General features: G+C 36.8%; 1 long non-coding RNA gene across 1 annotated transcript; it reads left to right on the forward strand.

The window, feature by feature from the left end:
* Positions 1-23: 23 nt before the first annotated feature.
* LOC132535846 (uncharacterized) lies at positions 24-6928 on the forward strand. Its single transcript, XR_009547584.1, has 2 exons — positions 24-1305; positions 6593-6928. It is a non-coding gene; the product is annotated as an uncharacterized LOC132535846 (long non-coding RNA).
* The last annotated feature ends 798 nt before the right edge of the window (positions 6929-7726 follow it).

Raw genomic sequence — 7726 nt, forward strand, 5'->3', positions numbered from 1 at the left:
CTCTCTCTCTCTCTCTCTCTCTCTCTCTCTCTCTCTCTGTGTGTGTGCTTATGTGTTTGTTTGTAGAAAAAAAAAAAGTGGAGGCTTATGACTAGCCCCTTCCTAGTAGGTGCTGCGCCAGCTATCAAAACAAGAATTTGCAGACCTGTTCCTTGTGCCAGATAGCCCTGTGAGATGACCCAAGACAGAAGGAGGCCCAAGGGTCTAGACTGAAATAAAACCTAAAATGGGTAGAAGACCCCAAGTAGAAGACAAATGAAGACTGAAATGGCCTGAGACCATCAGAAACTTGGAGTTGAGACATACAGAGGAAGGTCCTTTTTGGACAAAAGATGTGACTGAGTTGGATGAAGAAAGCTCAAGTTAGAAAGCTGAAGACCTGAAAGGAGGGGCCTGTGGGAGGCTTGATATCCATGACTCAAGACTAAGGCCTAAGATAGAAAGCCTTACTTGAAGACCCAGGACCAAAGGATAGAAGTCTCCTGACATACGTAAATCCCAGGACTCAAACCTTTCTCAGTAGACTTAATGCCAAAGAGAGACACTATCTCAAGACTAAATTAGGTGGGAAGCTGGAGGGCCTGATCCCAGAAAGAACAGAAGCCCCAAGACCAGAGGAAATTCCAAGATGAGAATCCTAAACTCTAGCTCTTTGTTACTAATATACTACCTACTCTTGGGACATTTTAAATTGATTTTATAACTCTTCATATCTACATTTAAGATTACCTCTTGTTTAAGATAACCTTTATGAAGTTGCTGTTACTTAAAAAAAAAGTTTATAGTTAAAGTTTATAAAGTTTATATTACCCTAGAACTATCTTAAGCCAGTCTTTATCATGGTTTTGAGCCGTTTCATAACATTTTATTGATTTTTTTTAACTTCCATTTCTCTTTACTTCCACTCTACTTAAAAGACATAAATAAATGACATTGTGCATCAGTCTTCCCTTTACTTCAAAAGCTTAAGCTAATGGGAAGAGGAGAAAAATGCTAGGCTATCTAGAGAAAGCTTGAAGAGATGTTCCAGGCAAATGAGATGAATTAGACAAGAAATACACAGATGTGCCAGCCTGCTGAGAATCACCAGTTAATAATCAATACCTTACTACTTTGAGCTTGGGTGAGCAGGACTCGCAGGATTTGGGATTTTCCCTAGTGATGATTACAAAGGATGATAGGGCCTGGAACAGAGTAAGGCCCCAACGAGACAGCTTGAACTCCCTGCTCACAGTAGTGGCCTAATAATTTGGTAGACTGCACCAGCCCTATACCTGGGCTTCATACCCACTTCTAGGCTTAAAGGTAAGAGAATATGGGAATACTCAGTAAGTTTAATTTTTCATTTGCTATCCTCCCATTCCTTACCATAAGGAGAGATGACTTAAACGGTTGATGATATATATAAAAAAATGTATTGTAAAAATATCAGGTGGGGAAGAAGGCATTCTCACTAAGTGTTTCGACAGCCATGCACAACTAACATTTGAAGGTGCACTGTCAGTTGCAAAACATTAAGTAAATCTGGAATCATCATATTTTCCCTTTGAAAGGTCAATTTGTCTCTGCTGAATTTTTTTTCCTTTGACATTTCAAAAAGGACCAAGTAAATTTGACTGGTGGGTTATAGTATATTACCACTGATAACATGTGTGCTGAAAAATACTAATTTCATTCTATGTGCCTGTCTCTGAGCTAAGTATAGAATGATTATTTACAATAATTTCCAGGGGACTTTGAGAAAATTATATGAATGTGCTTTGTAAACTGTAAAGCACTAAAGAGCTTGTATATGAGTGCTATGCATATACAAGGAGTTGTGTTTGATAAATATTGGCTTATATACATGTGGTCTGCATGTTTCTGCTATTTTGATGACTGAATACACTTTTGGGCAGCAGAAAACGCATGCAAGCTACTTTTAAATTATAATGCATACAGCACACATAAAGGATTGAGCTATTATAATCACATATGATGTGCCAGATACCATATGTAGGCACTAATGATAGCACACAGAAAAGTATTCCCACTGTGGAACTAAAAGATTCAAAGGAATGCATATTAAAGTACTTTGTAAATGAAAGTACAACATAAATACCAAAGGGCTCTATGAATGAATGAATAAATATTGATTACTTTTTTTATGTGCCAACTATTTTGGTTAGTATGAAATCCAAAATAGTGCTCCAAATAGTACGAGATTTATGTACTCTTCTCTTTAGTTGTAAGGAATTAGATAATGCTTATTTTAGCCAATGAAGATTTTGCTGGTGATACTAAATTATCAACATAGTTTCCCAAGTAATAAAGAAAAATAATGACTATGATGTGGTTTCTAAACTATTAAGGCACTATGTTTTCCTATGAGAAAATGTATCATGAAGGGCAGGGGGGTAGATAGAATAATGGTAGATAGTATAATGGTTATGCAAAGAGATTCTCATGCCTGAGGCTCCAAGGACCCAGGTTCAATCCCCCACACTTTCATAAGCCAGGACTGAACACTGAAACCATGACTTTTCTAAGAATCTAATGCATAGTTGTTAGATGAATTACTCTCAGTTGCTACATGAACACATCATTAGAGCCACTAAAAAGGCATACAGATTTATCACTTCATTGTGTCTATATCAGAATAAGATAATAAAATTGTTATCAATTTATGAACTCTGAAACACCATAAATATTTAGCTTGATTTCCATGGCCAAGCTTTTGGAAATCTCTGAGCTTGATCTCATCTGGTGTTGATTAGGCATATAAAATTGTATCACAGTTTACATACTATGCATAAAATGTTCAAAGACTTTACAGATGAGTTGTTATTGAACATTCTGAGGGGATATTTAAGGGACTAAGTGTCTGATTAATACAAGAATGAGTAACAATTCTATGCCAGTCTCCTCACTAAACATGGGGAATATGAAAATAAACCATCTTTATTGTGTACTGGGTAGCAGAAGATAATACATAATATACTTATCTTAAGCTACCTTACAGAAATAGGCAATGTTTGATGAATTGATAGCAACTGGGGGCAAAAATTGTCATTATTACTAAACCTGCAAGAGAGATGTATGTATAAATTTACAAAGCTTACTCTTTCATCCAGACTTAACAAATTAACTGTTGGCTTAATGTGGGCATACTGATAACTTTCTTGAGGCTCAGAACAGTTTATGCTCCAAGATATAAAAATTGTATCCTTATGGGATGATCACAGGAGGAAAGAGATAATAGATGTGAAATCAAGACTAAAAGTTGCCTAATCACTGCTTAGTTTATTTTATGATGAAAGTATATGGGCAACAGATTTGTTTTAAGAATTTGTTACTGGGGCCGGATGGTGGCACACCTAGTTGAGCACACATGTTACAGAGTGCAAGGACTAGGGTTCGAGCCCCCGGTCCCCACCTGCAGGGAGAAAGCTTCACGAGTAGTGAAGCAGGGCTGCAGGTATCTCTCCGTCTCTCTCCCTGTCTCCCCATTCCTCTCAATTTCTGACTGTCTCTAATAAAAATAAAGATAATGGAAAAAAAAAAAAGGAAAGAAAAAAAAAGAATTTATGTTACGCACTGAACTAGGTAGGGAGATAAAATCCAGACCAGAAGGTTATTTGTTCCTTGGCATGACTGAAGAGGTGGGGAATTAAAACAAAAACTAAGGTCTGATCCTCCGGTTACTTAAAAAAAAAATCCTGATGTTGAAATGGAGGTGAATTAGGAATATGCACTCTGATCTGTCTTAGATACATAAAAGGAGTGAAAATAAACAGCTGAGGAGTGCTTTTAAATTCTTTTGATTAACTGAACAGCTTTAATATGTAATATTGTACATTGTTCTAGGTCCATGTGTGTTAAGAGATATGAAATGGACCTACTCTAAAGGGCCTTAGATCACATATAACAGCTAAAGATTTTTAAGAAGAAAATCTGGTATTTGAATAATACTTGAGTGCTTGTTCTCTGCAAAGCACTGTGCTAGATGAATTAAGTTTGTTTAGTCTAAGCTACCCCTTGACTTGCCATGGAAATTAAAAAGAATGATTGGGGAGATAGTATAATGGTTATGCAAATAAAATTGCATCAATCCTCCCTTACCAGCTCAAGCTAGAACTGAGCTGTTCTCTGGCAATAAAGACGTGTACATAAATAAAATAAGGGCTATTATTTACTAAAAGAGAAAGAAGTCAAAGAAAGAAAAAAAGAGCAAGTGTCTGTCAAGACATCTTTGTTAGTTTTAGTAAGTTCCAGTGTCTTAGTACATTCCAGTTGTCCTAGTTTGAAATAAGAGAACTAAAGAAGGACACAGGACTTGGTATTTCATTCATTAAGATGGAACAACTGGCTTCTAAAAGTATTTGCTCATAGAGTGACAGTTACATAATTTAAAACACTCTTAGTTAAATTCTGTAAAAAAAGTATTCTTCCTAGACAAAGTACTATTCTTAAGTGCTAAAAACGAATAGAGATCTTAAAGACCTAGATCAAAATACACTTTGATTTCACTAGTTTATGGTAGAAACACATGGATAAATTTAAAAAACTGCTGTTCTTTTTGAAGTTGAAAAAAATGTTATTCAACTGCTATAACATTAAGGCAGCAGGGAAGATGCTTTAAAAAAGATCACCATGGGCGGTAGGGCGGTAGCACAGTGGGTTAAGAGCACATGGCTTAAAGCTGCTTAAGAGCACATGGAGTAAAGCACAAGGAACAGCATAAGGATCCCGGTTCTAGCCCCTGGCTCCCCACCTGCAGGGAGTCTCTTCACAGGCAGTGAAGCAAGTCTGCAGGTATCTGTCTTTCTCTCCCTCCTCTCTCCATTTCTCTCTGTCCTAGCCAGCAAGGAAAGACATCAACAATAACAATAGTAACCACAACAAAGCTACAATAACAAGGGCCACAAAATGGCCTCCAGGAGCAGTGAATTCATGGTGCAGGCACGGAGGCCCTGGAGGCAAAAAAAAAAAAATCACCATGGCATGTTCTGTAGTATGAAAATATAATTTTTAAAAAATTTTCATATATGAAGATTGAAAAGTGGTGATATATAAAATAGATCTGATTGAAAAGAAACTTAATTTGACTTAGAGTTGTAATAAAAACAAGAAATGGAGTGAAACGTAAGAGTCTGTTTCAAGGCACTGAGTAATTCCTAGCTGGAAAACAAGTTCTTGAGTAAAGATACCTCTTTACTCGTTGGCCTAGAGACTAGAATATGGCAGGTTTATTTTATTTATTCATTCATTCTACTAGTATATTTCATGCCTACTGGGTATAAGATTGTCTGCTAGGTTCATATTTGACCCCAGAGATATGTAAAATGAATGCCTTCTCAGAACTTTAATAACTTTACGTTTGACCTCTTGTTACATGCATGATTTAGTCCTAAAGTAACATTCTGTGGGTTAATTCTTTCCCTATATTTCTTCTACCACTATGGCCACTACAAATAAACAGGGTTGTCTGCTGAGTTTAATCCTTGACTTGCAAGAGCTCTCTTTATAAAATACACTATTTTCCTTAGCCTGTCTCTCATTTTAAAATGCCTGTGACTATTGCTGGTCAGAGAAAGGAATGAAAACTAGTTTCTAAATCCCAGTCCCAGTAGACTTGGAAAATTACTCATACTCAAGCCACAATTAGCTTTGAAACCCATTTACCACTTTCATTTCAATTCCTTACCTTTTCTGTTCTGACAAATATACACTGCTTCAGTCTCTAAAACAACATGATTCAGATAAAATTCGATGTCAAAATTACATATAGAGATTTGACTTCTCCTTTGCAGCTTCTCAACCTACACCTCAGAAATATTACCATCAAAACTTGCATAAGAGCTTGCTATAGCAATATCAGTGAATGAAAATAACTTAGCAATTTAATGTCATATAAACTAAGAACAGTAAAATAAAAATTGGAGTTGGCAAAAATTGAAGAAGCTTCCCCACCCCCAATACCTGACTCTAGGACCCAAGAGGGCTTTGACCTTTTTTATTTTAAATCACTCACAGAGGGTGGGTAGGAGGAGGAGTGAAAGAGAAGGTCAAACCTATTTCTGAAGGCCGTTTACCTTTGTCCTGGATTGATTTTAAAGAACTTCACTATCTCCAGTTTTAACAAGGGATTTTTTTCTCTTGTTTAATGTGATTTCCGATGTTTATTTTTAAAATGAGGACAAGTCCTTTTTTCCTCTGGTTTCTGTAATTTTTGAGCTATAGTTACTGACTGATTCCTGCTGGGTATCAACTAAAATTTGTATTACTGCAAAAACTTTATTGTTCACTATAGCTCATAATACTTTCTAAACATCTAAACTTGAGTTTAATGACACCTTAGCAATAACATCCATAATTAAAGAAGGAAACAGATGATGGTACAGAATACTTGGTAAAAGGTGCAGAGAGAAAGATTTGGGAATCATTCTGTTTTCACTCTGCACACTTTAACTTAATCATCAAATACGTCTGAAATGCTTTGTCTTTAAGGTCAACTGGACTCTAATACCCTTTTCTTTATTCAGGGGTGGGTGGCCCCTTGTTGGAAAGTGGAAAGGTGAAAGTAACCAAAAGGCTTCCTTTCCGTTTCTAGCATCATAGGATTACTGCTACCAATAAAGCAAGAACAAGAACACACTATAATCTTGATTTATGGCATAAATGAAGTTGTGAGCAATCTACTTATAAAGGAAATGGCTTCATCTCTACCCTGGTGCCTTAGAATCTATGCCAGAATGCTGTGATCAATGGAAGATACTTTTTACTTGTGAACTGAAATGAAATGCAGAATCTCTGTGACTTGAGTGGTTTCAGTATTAAAAATATGCTCAGCATGGGGGGGGGGGTCAGCAAAAACAACTTAAAGCATGTTACAACTAATATAAGTTAGAGAATGTTTTTAATTGTCAAATAAAATAATTGAAAATGATTTTGATGTGTCACGTTGTTAAGACTCATTACCTCATGTTTTTGTCTTAATCACCTGTCTTGGATAAATAATTTGATGTTTCCTTTAGAACTGAGTCTGGGCCTGGAATGTCCCCAGCCATGGCCACAGAATGTGAGCCCATACCTACAGGGGATGCAGAGGTTACATAGGCTCCTATGCTGACTATGGGCCCCAGATCAAACCAGTGGGGTTTACAGTTAACAATATTGATATACATTCCCCATATATGGGAGCTATTCTCTTCCCTGATCCAGCTTTCTAGTCCTTTTTCCAGCTACGACACAATCTCCCCAGACAATAACCTGGGTCTACCTGCATATTAGATGTCAGGTGAAGGCAAAACCTATTAAAGTTATGGGCCCTCTGTAATATACCTAAAACAGACCTACTAGCTTTTTCCAAAAACGGAGATCCCAATCTTAATCTTCAGTATTCCAGCCTTTAAGTTCATGATTAGTCAACAATTTGTTCTGCATTATGTCTTAACTCGTTTTCAGCCACCAGGTTCTAGATGCTAACATGATTCCAGCCTGTCTCTCCCTAGTGGGGCCATTTACACCCACATTAATATTTTATTTTATTTATTTCAATGTGAGAGAGGCAGTAAAACTAGAATACTGCTCATCTCTGGCTTGTGGTGGTGCTGGGAATTGAACCTGGGACCTCAGAGCCTCAGGGAAGAGATTCTTGCATAACTGTTATTTCTCCAGTCCAAAAATACAGACTTTAATAATCAGTTTTCTGCTATTCTCCTAGAGAAAGGGGATCCCCCATGAA

This window comes from Erinaceus europaeus, chromosome X (genome assembly GCF_950295315.1).
Source record: "Erinaceus europaeus chromosome X, mEriEur2.1, whole genome shotgun sequence".
In the NCBI taxonomy this organism is placed as follows: Eukaryota; Metazoa; Chordata; class Mammalia; order Eulipotyphla; family Erinaceidae; genus Erinaceus; species Erinaceus europaeus.